The following is a 12,429-nucleotide window of genomic DNA, read 5'->3' on the forward strand; positions in this document are numbered from 1 at the left end:
CTGACTAGGTCTGAAGTTTAGTGGATTATGGGACAGAGTTCCTCTTGTAGTAAACAATGTGGCACTTCCAGTGTGGGATACAATATGCAGTGCATCACTAGAGCAGAAGATATTCATCAGACTGAAAGGTGACCAGGCTGGTTTTACAAGTGTAAAGGCTGGTTTAGGAAGCTATTAAAATAGCTCTGGCATATTTCAGTATCTCCCTGAGACACCATCATAGCCTTGCACAAACCATGGTCAGCAAAAATGGTTCAGTAGAATCATATAAATATAGGGCTAGATGGGACCACTAGAACAAGGTTTCTCAACCTGTGTCTTGGGACCGAAAATTGGATTGGCAGACTGTTTCGAAGGGTGGCATGGCAGCTTCTGTCCCAAGGAGACACGATCTGGGACAGATCTGACTGAAAGGCGGGGCACGATCTGACTGAAAACACCCTATTTACTGGGTTGGGACAGGCCATAAACATTTACAAATGGATCCTGGGCCCAAAAAGATTGAGCACCACTGCTCTAGAAGTCATCAAGTCCAACCCCCTGGGCTGAGGCAGGACCAAAAAAACCTAGACTGTCCCTGATAGCTGTTTGTCCAACCTGTTCTGAAAACCTCCAATGCTGGGAATTCCACAGCCTTCCTTGGAAGCCTGTTCCAGAGTTTAACTACCCTTATAGTTAGAAAGCTTTTCCTAATATCTAACCTAAATCTCCCTTGCTACAGAGTAAGCCCTTTACTTTTTGTCTAGTCGTAAAAGACATGGACATGAAGACCCATTGTTCAGTCCTTTTTATAACAGCACTTTGCATGTTTGAAGACTGTTAATAAGTCCCCCTCAGTCTTGTTTTCTCAAGACTATACATACCCAGGGTTTTTAAATCTTTTCTCACAGGTCTGGTTTTCTTAGCCTTTTATTTTTTTGTTGCTCTCCTCTGGGCACTCTCAAGTTTATCCACATCTTTCCTAAAGTGTGGTGCCCAGAATTGGACACAGGACTCCAGCTGAGGCCACATCCGTGCCAAGTAGAGCTGGACTATTACCTCTTGTATCTTACATACGACACGCCTGTTAATACACAATATAGAATATTAGTCTTTTTCACAACTGCACCACCTTGTTGACTCATATTTAATTTGTGATCCACCATAATCCCCCAGATGCTTTTCAACTACCACCTAGCCAGTTATTCCCTATTTTGTAGTTGTGCATTTGACTTTTTCCTTCCTCAGTGAAGTATTTTGCACTTGTCTTTATTGACTTTCACCTTGTTGATTTCAGACCAATTCTCCAATTTGTCAAGTTAATTTTGAATTCTAATCCTGTACTCCAAAAAACGAGAAACTTCCCCCAGCTTGATGTCATCCACAAGTGTTATAAACATACTCTCCATTCCATAATCCAAGTCATTAATGAAAATATTGACTAGTACTGAGCCCAGGAGTAGGAGCCATCTTGGTGAATAAGGATGGTGTTTTATGACTATATATTGTGTTATGTAATGGAAATGGCCCATTATTCTCAGCTAATCATAACAAAAGGATAATGTAGCATTAACAGGCTATAAGGCGGTTCAATGTGATAATATGGGTTATGTAGGGATGTGACAAACCCCCTTTTTGGAATTTGTTGCATATCAAGCAGCACAGCAAGCCTTGCATTCCACTGTATGGCAACTACAAATCCAGGTAATAAAATGATAGATATATTTGGTTAAAAATAAATATCTCGTTTATTCTTTCAGTGCTTCACAAGCAAAATATATAAAATTACACAGCATGTCAAATACAGCATATAATCAGAAATGTGTCCTATAATCAGCCTATTTATACTGATATTAATTTAGCCACCGGCAGCTGGGGATCAAGGTTTTGCTTTATCTGCTAGTAATGTGTACCATTGTGTAACATTTGCTGGAAAGGTGAATATGATTTTGGAGCCAGCTCAGGTATCAATTAAAGTATTCACTGAACATTGGAAGGTAATGGCATTATTAGGTGTCTTTCCTTCTGCTTTCAGTGAGAGAACCTTGCTGCCTTTAGCAATCCTGTGAATGGATGAGTAATTTAGCTTTAATTATGTAGTAATATTTCTGCACAAAACAGATCAGTATTCTGTATCAAAATGCTGAGCATTTTTGTGGGGAGCAGGAGCTCTTCCTGATGATAGCTGCTGTCCAAATATCCCAAATGCCCAGGACATCTGGCTGGAGGTGTAGCAGGCCAGGCAACAATAGAGCTCTGGTACTTATTTTGACTGTGCCCCCTTAAGGTTAATCAAAAACAGCGAGAAGTGTTGGCCATCGGAAGAGAGAGGATTGGAATCTCCATAGCCTTGGCAAACTAGGGTGGAAGTGGCTTAATAACAGAGACAGTTGACATTCTGTTTGGAGAAGAGATTCATTCTCCATTGCTGTACACCTTCGCTCTCATTTACAGCTGGACCAAATAGCTATAAAACTATTGCTCCAATTTGGTAGAATATTACAGTTCCTTTGGAGAGGTGCAAATGTACAAGGCAGTGAAGAATCAGGCCCTCCAGATGAGCTTGATCTTCCATTAAAGCTTTAGTCAAGAGAAAAGACTGGTATCATAAAAGAGATAGAAGCAAAGGAAAACCTCCAGTGATGAAACAATGAAACACTTGACAGAAAACCTTTGTCCTAATTCCCTGAAGGCTTTTGAGCCACAGAAATAGTTTCTTCACCCCCAGAGGAGTATGGGATGGAATGCTGTGAGCAGGAGGCGTCTCTCAGGCTGCCTTCAACTATGCCAGGGAGAGGGGGGGAAGGATGGATAAGGGGGAGGATGGGAGAGGGACAAGTCTACTTGAAAGCACTCAGAGAAGTGAAGATGAATTAACTAAAGATGTGCAGTTAAAGCACATTAATTAAAGTTAAACTCCTATGTGGGTGCTCTCTTCAGAAGTAAAGTGGCCCAGGTACTTCACAAATATTAATTCACCTTCACAGCACTGCTGTGAAGTGAAATGGGGGTGCTATCCCCATTTTACAGATGGGAGAATTATGTCAGAGGCCCAGTTCCTCACAGGTATTTATGAACCTAACGGCCACTGAAATCAATAGGAGTTAGGTGCCTAAATGCGTGTGAGGTCCTGGCCCAGACAAATTGGGGCCAAAATTGTCAAAAGTATCCACTAATTTTGGGTGCCAAATTTAAGAAATCTAGAACCTGATTTTTCAGAGTATCTAACACTTTTATGGCACTTAAGATATTCAAAGCACACCTTCAATTTACTTTAGTTTCAGTTGTGAGTGCTCAGCACTTCTGCAAATCAGACCCCAGGATTCTCAAGACAGGACCCCAGAAAATGAGGAACACTCAAATAATGGCCACCTGTCAAAGTTTCAGTTTACGTGACTTGCCCAGCATCACACAGGAACTTTGTGGCACAGGTAGAATCTCTTTGTCTAGGGTGGCATTCAAGTGACTTACCCATGAGACCATCCTTTTGGTTCCTGCAATTCTCTGCCTCAGTCATTACACATCTAACTTCTGCAACAAATGAGGCAGGGGTTCTACAGAAAATGGCTTCCTTCACTACACAACCCTGATTCATCCCCAGGGCAGGTCTGGCCTCTGCCCTGAATGAACTGAAGAACAGAAATTCCATCATGTGGCATCAGACTGACACCCACATGGATCATCAGCAGAGTTGGAACCTTTGTATCCACTGCACAGACCTCTGCTGCTTGAGCTGATGGAGTAATCTGTAACAACAGTACATTGTCATCCCTCTGTGGACCAGCTTCTGGAGGAAGATGAAATGCATACTTTGTCAGTGAGTTTCACCGCTATTTGCTGACAGCAGAGGACTGTTGAGATTAAAGAATCATGGCCTCAGTTCCGGGTTCTGGAGGGGAGTTTTCTTTTGTGGTTATAGACCCTTCTGCCCCTTTCTCCTCCTTTCCCTGCTCCCCACCTGAGGTCCTGTCCCTGTCCTTTCATGTGCTCTTGTCCCCTCTCCTCCTGGATGTTGGCATGGTCCCATCTTCTGTTCCTATCCAGGGCCAGATTAACCTTTTGTGGGGCCCCCTGGAGGCAATGGGGCATGGTGCGGGGGTGGAGATCAATCCCCGGAGCAAGGGGCCGGCCAGGGGCAATGGGTTATGGCATGGCGGGGGCAACCCCGCTCCACCCAGCCAGCGCAAAGGCAGCCACCAGACACACACTGGCCCAGCCCTGGGCTGCCAGTGTGCCCCTTCCCCTCAGGGGTGGGCCCATGCCAAGCACTGTGCCACACTGCCCAGTGCTCCCCCTGCCCTCCTATGCCCAGCACCCCCTGCCCAGACCCCCACTGCAACTGCACTGTGCCTTGCACATACACCCTACCCAGCACTACCCTGCCCATAGGACACCCCCCACTTCCCAGGACTCCCCCATTGCCCCACCACCACAACTGCCCAGTGCCCCACACAGACTCCCCACTGCCCAGTGCCCTAAAGCACAACAAACCTCCCCCACCCTGCACCGGCAAGCACCTAGGGTTGCCAACCCTTCAGGATTGGCCTGGAGTCTCCCAGAATCGGCATTGATTTCCCAGTGATTATTGAAAACAATCTGGGAGATTTTAATAGAATATTTTAAGAAAATGACATTACTTCATGTTGGAAAAAAAACGTCTCCCGGAATAGCTTCAATCAGAGTTGGCATCCCTACCGGGACCCCCCACCCCCCACAGAGTGGGCAGGCTGAGCTGGCAGCACAGCTGGGGCCAGTCCCTCGGGAGCAGTGCGATCAGTCAGGCCAGAGTGGGAGCAGGGCCTGCCTGGGCCAGGCTCCCTCAGGATCCACTTGCCTGGTGGGGCCCAGCCAAGCCCCCCATGCTGCCCCTCTTCCCAACTGCCAAGACCAGCCTGGCCTCTGCACCAGTCCCAGGCGGCATGGCCCCGAAGAGGTGGGCGGGACCCTACAGGTGGCAGTGAGCAGAGACCACTCGGCGCCATAGCCATGCTGGGCAGCGGGACAGACCCCCGGGGACACGACCCCCGAAAGCCTGCATGGCAGAGTCTGGGCGCTTGGCAGCAAGTCCCCTATAGGCGAGCGGTATCTGCTGACTAGGAGCTGCTCACACAGCCAGGCCTCAGTGCTGGATCACCTCGGGTGAGGGGACAGACCTGGCTGTGTGGATGAGTTAGACAGGTCTGTAAGGGCCCCTTCCCAGTGTGGGCCCGGCACCATTGGTACTATTATAAACCCAGTACTGTTCCTATTCCCCTAGCTCAGGGGTGGCCAACCTGTGGCTCCGGAGCCACATGCGGCTCTTCAGAGGTTAATATGCGGCTCCTGGTATAGGCACGGACTCCGGGGCTGGAGCTACAGAAGCCAACTTTCCAATGTGCTGGGGGACGCTCACTGCTCAACCCCTGGCTCTGCCCCCCCTCCACCCCCTCCCCCGAGCCTGCCATGCCCTCGCTCCTCCCCCGCCCCCAGCCTCCTGCATGCCATGAAACAGCTGATCAGGAGGTGTGGGGAAGGAGGGGGACGCACTGATCGGTGGGGCTGCCGGTGGGCGGGAGGCGCTGGGAGCGGGATGGGGGAGCTGATGCAGGGCTGTTGACATATTACTGTGGATCTTTGGCAATGTACATTGGTAAATTCTGGCTCCTTCTCAGGCTCCGGTTGGCCACCCCTGTCCTAGCTCTTGCCCCTGTCCTGCCTACTGTCAGTATCCCCACGCCTCCAGCTACTGTCATCACAGCCCCCACTGCGTCTCACCTTTTGCATTCAAGTCAGGCAGTTTCCTCCTTCCTTCCTGCTGCCTGGGCACCAGCAGGCGTGGGAGTATCAGGAGGACAGGAGTGACCATCTCCCTGCTCTGCATTCTGATGCCTTATGCTACATCTGGCAGCTGAGAACAGAAATTGCAAGAAAAGTCTCGCTCAGCTCTGGGATCAAGCATGCTCAGTCACTTTGTAGAGATGGCACCTGTGCAGTCTGAACATACACAGGAGCTTTGAGGGATGGAGCATGTTCAGGACAGACAAGCTTTAGAGAATTTTAAGTACCAAACTATAACAAACCTCTACTGAACATGTGCAAACTGCAATTTTCAAAAGGTTATAGCTTGGCCAAATTTGGGTGGATTTTCACAGGAATGAAAAAAGGAACATCCTTATCATCAGGCTCAAATTTCAATTCACTAATGCAAAGCATAGAGGCATTAGAGTTTCTCAATGAAACAGTTGTAATAATTTAACATGAACAAAACAATGGATTTTCCCCACTCTCAATCTCAGAAACAGCTGAAAAATTTTAGCTTAAACTTTCTTTTAAAAATCAGTCTGAGGCATGAGTCCCAGCATGGGAAATTTCAGCCTAAACAGTTAAAGTTCAGCAAAGTTATAAGCAATTGAAAACAGGGTTTTCTAATATAAAGTACTTAGCAATGTTAACTAATAATTAAAACTGAACATTCAATTATCCTTCAAACATTTTCAGAGAAACAACTTCTTTTGTTTTTTAAATATTCTCTTTAGCTAGATAAGGTCTGGATGGGGGGCTATGATCAAATTCTGAGAAAATAAATGATCAGATCAGAACAAACGTTGAGGTAAAAATATATAAACAAAAACAATCAGAATTATTTGTCAGTGTGTTTTATTGAGACACTACTGCCTGCAGCACTCTATGACTGAAGACTGGCTCCAAAGAAGCTTGCAATTCCAGTTTGCAATGCCTAGTCTGAATATGAATATTTTACCATATTGTGGCCTTACAAATCCTTGCATAGAATGCATAGATGTTTAGTCCCCATGAGGCTGAACCTGCTGTGTTTGAACCAGCTGAACTTCCTTTCACTCTGCTGGCTTCTGATATGCATGCTCTGAGCCATATAGGTATTGAGGATTTAGACAGCTTTTTGTCTCTATCTCAGTCATATAATCGTATGACTGTGGTTGGTGTTTGTCTATGTAAGTTTGGCCTTTTCAACTATATCATTTGAGCTAAAGCCGGTTGAGTGGGCTAAGAGTCTCTTCTCAACCAGCTTGCTGAATTAAACCCCATATTTCAATTCAGTTTCTTAGGACTCCATTTTCATTCACGAGAAAAACATTAACTTAACCAAATGTTGTTTATTCAGTTTTACAGTGAATTATGGGCCAGTAACTGAAGGTTACTTAATCAAATTTAAACAAATTCATTCCTTGACCAAAATAAATTTGCTTCCACACAAACAAAAGTAACTAGTTCATCCAGTCAAGAAACAGAAATGTTTCTATGGCAGTTTCAGAGCTGCAGCCATGTTCGTCTGTATCCACAAAAAGAACAGGCGGACTTGTGGCACCTTAGAGACTAACAAATTTATTAGAGCATAAGCTTTCGTGGGCTACAGCTCACTTCATCAGATGCATAGACTGGAACATATAGTAAGAAGATATATATATATACATACAGAGAAGGTGGAAGTTGCCATACAAACTGTAAGAGGTGAATTAATTAAGATGCTCTAATAAATGTTTCTATGTAACTTAGGTGACCCAGTCACAACAAACAAATAATAAATTTCTGAACAGTGGACTGAACACTCACCATACCCAGCTTGCAAATGTTCCATAACCTCAGATATGTTTATAATTTTTTTTTAAAAAATTTCAAATAATGCGAAAATTAATCAAAAACCATGATTTTCTCATAGAGAATTTGCAAAGAGAAAAAGGGACAAATTAATCAAATAATATCATTCACAATGAATAGGTCAATCAGATTTCATTAATTATATTTTCTATGACATTGTTTTACTTTAGAATAATTAGGATTTGAGTAGAAAGAAGGGTTTATTGGTTCCTACACCTTATGGAACATGCTATTACCCCTTGGAAATAACTCTGATTTTGTTGCCCTCTGATATGCCTTGTGGTTGTGAAAAGGACAGGACTATTCCTTGATTGACCAGTCTTGGAGATCTGACATACTTCGTGCTGAAGCTAAGGCAAAGAGAAATGCCATTTTTACAGTTAGAAGACTGGAAGCTTTCAAAGGGAGTGAATCCTGTAAAACAATATTCAGTCTCCAGGATGCTCAAATGCACATGTGACACTGGGGTTAAACAGAGATGCTGCTTTGAGAAATCTTATACTGTAAGGCCGTAGCAATTATACTGGGTATAACCCCTAGAAGCCTTGCTGCTGTTCCCTATACATGGAGGACTTTTCTAACAGCGTACACAAGAGTGCTCACATGATGCAATTGTGCACACATTTGTGGTAACTGTGTGGGCATCATATGCAGCCAGTTTTGCACACACACAATTATAACATTCTGGCCTGAGAATGCCCTTTTTAAGTCCTCATGCCAGTGATGCCAGCACGAATCCTCTGAGTTCAGGAATGCTATTAGAATTACCATGGGCTAGTCTTTTGAATGTATACCTTACCTTTGGTATTATCTATATTTGGCAGACTCTTGCTTTCTGGTTCAATAACACTGCATTTGCTGCTAGATCCTTCAGTCTTATGAAATACAATGTCTGGATTCTTCCTAGTTTAAGCCTAATACAGAAACATTACTCTCAATTGACCATGCTTGGTGGTCATTTTGCCAGCAAAGCTGTTTGTGAAGGCTCCATGCCCATAACTGATTGTTTCCTGCTAAGCCAGTCTCCTCTGCAGCTGAACCAGCCTTTGAAATGTAAGTCTTCAAGTCATGGAATATTTGAATACTGAACATTTTTATTGCTTCCCTGTGTAGTTTTGTTGTTTTCTTCTGTCCCTTTGTTTGTTTAGGTAAGAAACTAGTTGTTTTGTCTGACATTATCATATTATCAGCTAGTGCCTCCCTTTGTACCCGAGTGTTGGGATAGCTTCACTGCTCTCATTTCCATAAGACTGAGGCTCTTTGATCTCTCTGTTTGTGACTGGGTTTCTTGAATCCCTGGGCCTCTCCACTGCCTCATACAGCTGTTAGCAACATCCTCTTTGCTTAACATATCCTAATCCCATTAAGGGCCAAACTGTCATATGTGTAATCACATAGAAAAAGCACCTTACTCCTTGTGTAATCACATTGATGTAAATAGGATTACTCCAGGAGTAAATTACTAATCCATATGTTACAGTCTGGCCCTTAAGATTTCCTGGGTGTCTTCACCATTTTATTTATCTCTAGAGACTTCAGAATTCAAAACTACAGAGTGGACAGAAGAAAGCAGAAATGCTTCCGGGGGCTTTACCGCAGCCTTGCTCATGATGGGACACATCTTCAGTTGGTGTAAATCTGCATGGCTTCATTGAGGTCTATGGAGTTATGTTGATTTACATCAGCTGAGGAGCTGGCTGGCTATGACTATACAAAGCACAGACTTTTCTAATAAATGCATTATTTATTGGTGAAACTTGGGAAGGGGATAGCAGGCACCAGAGCCTTGGTTGCACCAAGTTGACATTCAGCACAGCTGAGGAAAGCAGAGGGAGGGAAAAGGTCTTTCTTATTTTTGCCACACCGTGTGATAAATATAATATGAAACAGATATTGTACTTTTCAGTCCCACCCTGACTAGCTTTTTGATTGGATTATTGCCAATACCTTTGTGTCTGATATGCACCTGATGTGGGGGACGGGACGGGGACAGTCACGCCCTGCAGTTTCTGTATTGAAACTTGTATGTGGGTCTAAGGGAAGGTATCCCATTATCTCTTTTCCATTTATCTAGAAGCAGTTTGTCTTCTTTACTAATGCTGACACTGTAAGTATAGTATTTATTAAAGCAATCATAATTATGCCATTCTTTCCCCACTAGACAGTTGTTGGAACTCCTCATCTGTCGCCTCAAGGGCAGTTCCTACTTGATTTCTCAGATTTTTCCAAGTGAGTTATCTCAGGGTAGGGTGAAGTGTTCATAGAAATGTGGGTATGTTGCAGATAAAAGGGCCAAAGTCATGTGTTGTACCTCTCTCTGTATTAAGTGAAACATTTGAGGATTGACAGCAGACCCTACTGTCAACCTAGTCTGAAGAATTCTGCGTACCTATACAAAATGAGTATCTTCAGATCAGTACATAGATTGTGTTTATAGAAAGGAACAGTACTGCAAAAAAAGCCAGCATATATTATGCCCTTTACTGAAAGGCAAGCTCTCTCCCACATTTAGTTTAATCCACTTCCATTCTATTATGTTGGCTGGTGTTCATAGGCTTCCAGGATTGTCACAAATCCACACTTGACTTTCAGAAGTGCTGGGAATCCAGTGACTTCAATTGCTAGTGATCATCATTTCTGGAAAAAAATGAAAATCAAGCCCTTGGTGGGCCAGATTCTTCCACCAAAAGATATAAACAACTTCTGGGCATGGCTCATATCCTGAAGTGGGAGAAATGTGCCCTGATATGCTAGTTTTCACATCTGAACCTCTGGTTTAGCTGAAATGAATGTAAAAACACCTGAAGACAGACAGTTGGCTACACACAGAAGGAAGCCTACAGAGCTCAAGCTAGAGGCTCTCCCAGTTGATTTTTGAGCCTTGTCCACATGGGAAAGTGAAACCAGTTTAAATTAAATTGGGTTTTAAACCTATTTATTTAAGCCAGTTTAAACCCTACACGAACACTCTTATCTCAGTTTAAGAGTGACCTACTGCAGTTTAGCTCAAGCCTGTTCCCAATGGACCTAAGCTAAATAAATAAAAAAGCCACTATTACATTGAAAATATATTCCACATACATTTGCCCTGCTGTAACTAAATCAGTTTCAGTTAACACCCATGGTTAAACAGGCACAGCTTTTCCCTGTAGACGAAGCCTCACTCCCAAATGCTGGCTTGGATTCAAAGAAGGGGAGGGGTGTCACAGGGTTCCACTTGGGCACTTCCTCCTAGCTCAGTGGTTCTCAAACTTTTGTGCTGGTGACCCCTTTCACACAGCAAGCCCCTGAGTGCTACCCCCTTTATAAATTACAAAACACTTTTTTATATATTTAACACCATTATAAATGCTGGAGGCAAAGCAGGGTTTAGGGTGGAGGCTGACAGCTCACGACCCCCAATGTAATAACCCTATGACCCTCTGAGGGGTCCAGACCCCCAGTTTGAGAACCCCTTTCCTAGCTTCTCTAGGGATTAGCTCCTACTAGGTCTAATGCCCCTTTCTGCTGCTTGTTCACATACCCTGCTGCCTCTCTCTCTGGCACCAGCATACTCTCTCTTTTATAGGTTGATCTTCTGGCTAGGTCACTATAGTCCTTCCTTTCCAGGATATCAAAGGATTTCCATCTAAAGTGGCAGTCTTCCCTTCACTGTCCAAAGTGTCCACTTCTCCAACAGCTTTTAGGGGAACCTGGGTCCAACCTCTACTTTGGATTCCAGTCCAAGGACCCTCTGTCTAACAACTGTAGTTTCTTTTCTCCGAGATCCTATTGCTCTTTCCCTGGACTTCTTCCTACGTCTTTGGGCTCTCCCTAGCTCTAGATTTACCAGCCAAAACATCCTCCTCCCCAAGGAGGAACTGCAGACTACTTAACTCCAAAGCCCCGGAAGATACCTCCCTTCTCCCAGGGAGTAGCGATAGGCTACTTCCCTTGCAGCCCCTTTCTACTACCAACTTCCTGGCTTTTTACCAGAGCCACCTGTTCCTTCTCAACTGGGCTCAATCCTCAATCAGCCCTTTAAGCCCTGGCTCTCCCTCAGGGGCAGTTTACCAGATAAATTGAACTACTTACCCGAACACCAGGGATGAATGAATAAATACATAAATAATAAATAGAATAAACCCCTACCAAGATGAAATCCTGCAGTAATTAAGACCCGAGTGTGGCTGCCCCAGGATGGGTATGCGTGGGGGATTAAAAGATTCTTCCCCATCATTCAGCCCTGCTCAGGGACAAACCTGTATCTCTGTAGGGAATGGAGACTCCACTCTGGATTACTGCCACCAGTTGAGGTAGCCTCTCAAAAAGGGGAGGGCTAGAGTGAGAATGAGTATGTCTCCAATGCAATAAAATGTTCATGGCTTGCCCATGTTTGTTGATTTGGGCTCATGGGACGAAGGCTGAAGGACTATAAAGTTGCAGTGTAGACATTTAAGCTCAGGCTAGAGTGCAGAATTGGGGACCCTCCGCCCGCCCAGAGCCCAGGCTCCAGACCAATTCCAATATACTACAATGTTATAATAATCCCACAGGCTGAACCCTGAGCCTAAATCAGCTGACATGGGCCAGCTGTAGGTGTTTTATTGCAGTGTAGACATACCCAGTGAGGCCCTGGTCCTGACCTGACTCTTGACTGGTCAGTGGAGCCAGCCAACGCTATCATTTCAGAATGCTTTCTCCTGGTGCTCTTCTTGGAGTTGTCAATAAGCGTTCTCGATCTTCTGCTGACTGTTCTAGACTGAGCTTCTGCTACACTATTATCCCCTGGGACTCTCCCACCTCAATGCCCTGCAAATGCAAGTTACAGCTTTTCACCAAGGTAGCCCTCAGTTT

General features: G+C 44.5%; 1 long non-coding RNA gene across 1 annotated transcript in view; it reads right to left on the reverse strand.

The window, feature by feature from the left end:
- Positions 1-1,703: 1,703 nt before the first annotated feature.
- LOC140909566 (uncharacterized) overlaps positions 1,704-12,429 on the reverse strand; it is a 55,675-nt gene continuing 44,949 nt past the window's right edge. Inside the window, exons 2-3 of the long non-coding RNA XR_012158272.1 lie at positions 5,734-5,866; positions 1,704-3,766 (exon numbers count right to left, since the gene is read on the reverse strand). This is a non-coding gene — a long non-coding RNA (uncharacterized lncRNA). The remainder of the gene's footprint in view (positions 3,767-5,733; positions 5,867-12,429) is intronic.

Source organism: Lepidochelys kempii, chromosome 3 (genome assembly GCF_965140265.1).
Source record: "Lepidochelys kempii isolate rLepKem1 chromosome 3, rLepKem1.hap2, whole genome shotgun sequence".
Taxonomy (NCBI): Eukaryota; Metazoa; Chordata; order Testudines; family Cheloniidae; genus Lepidochelys; species Lepidochelys kempii.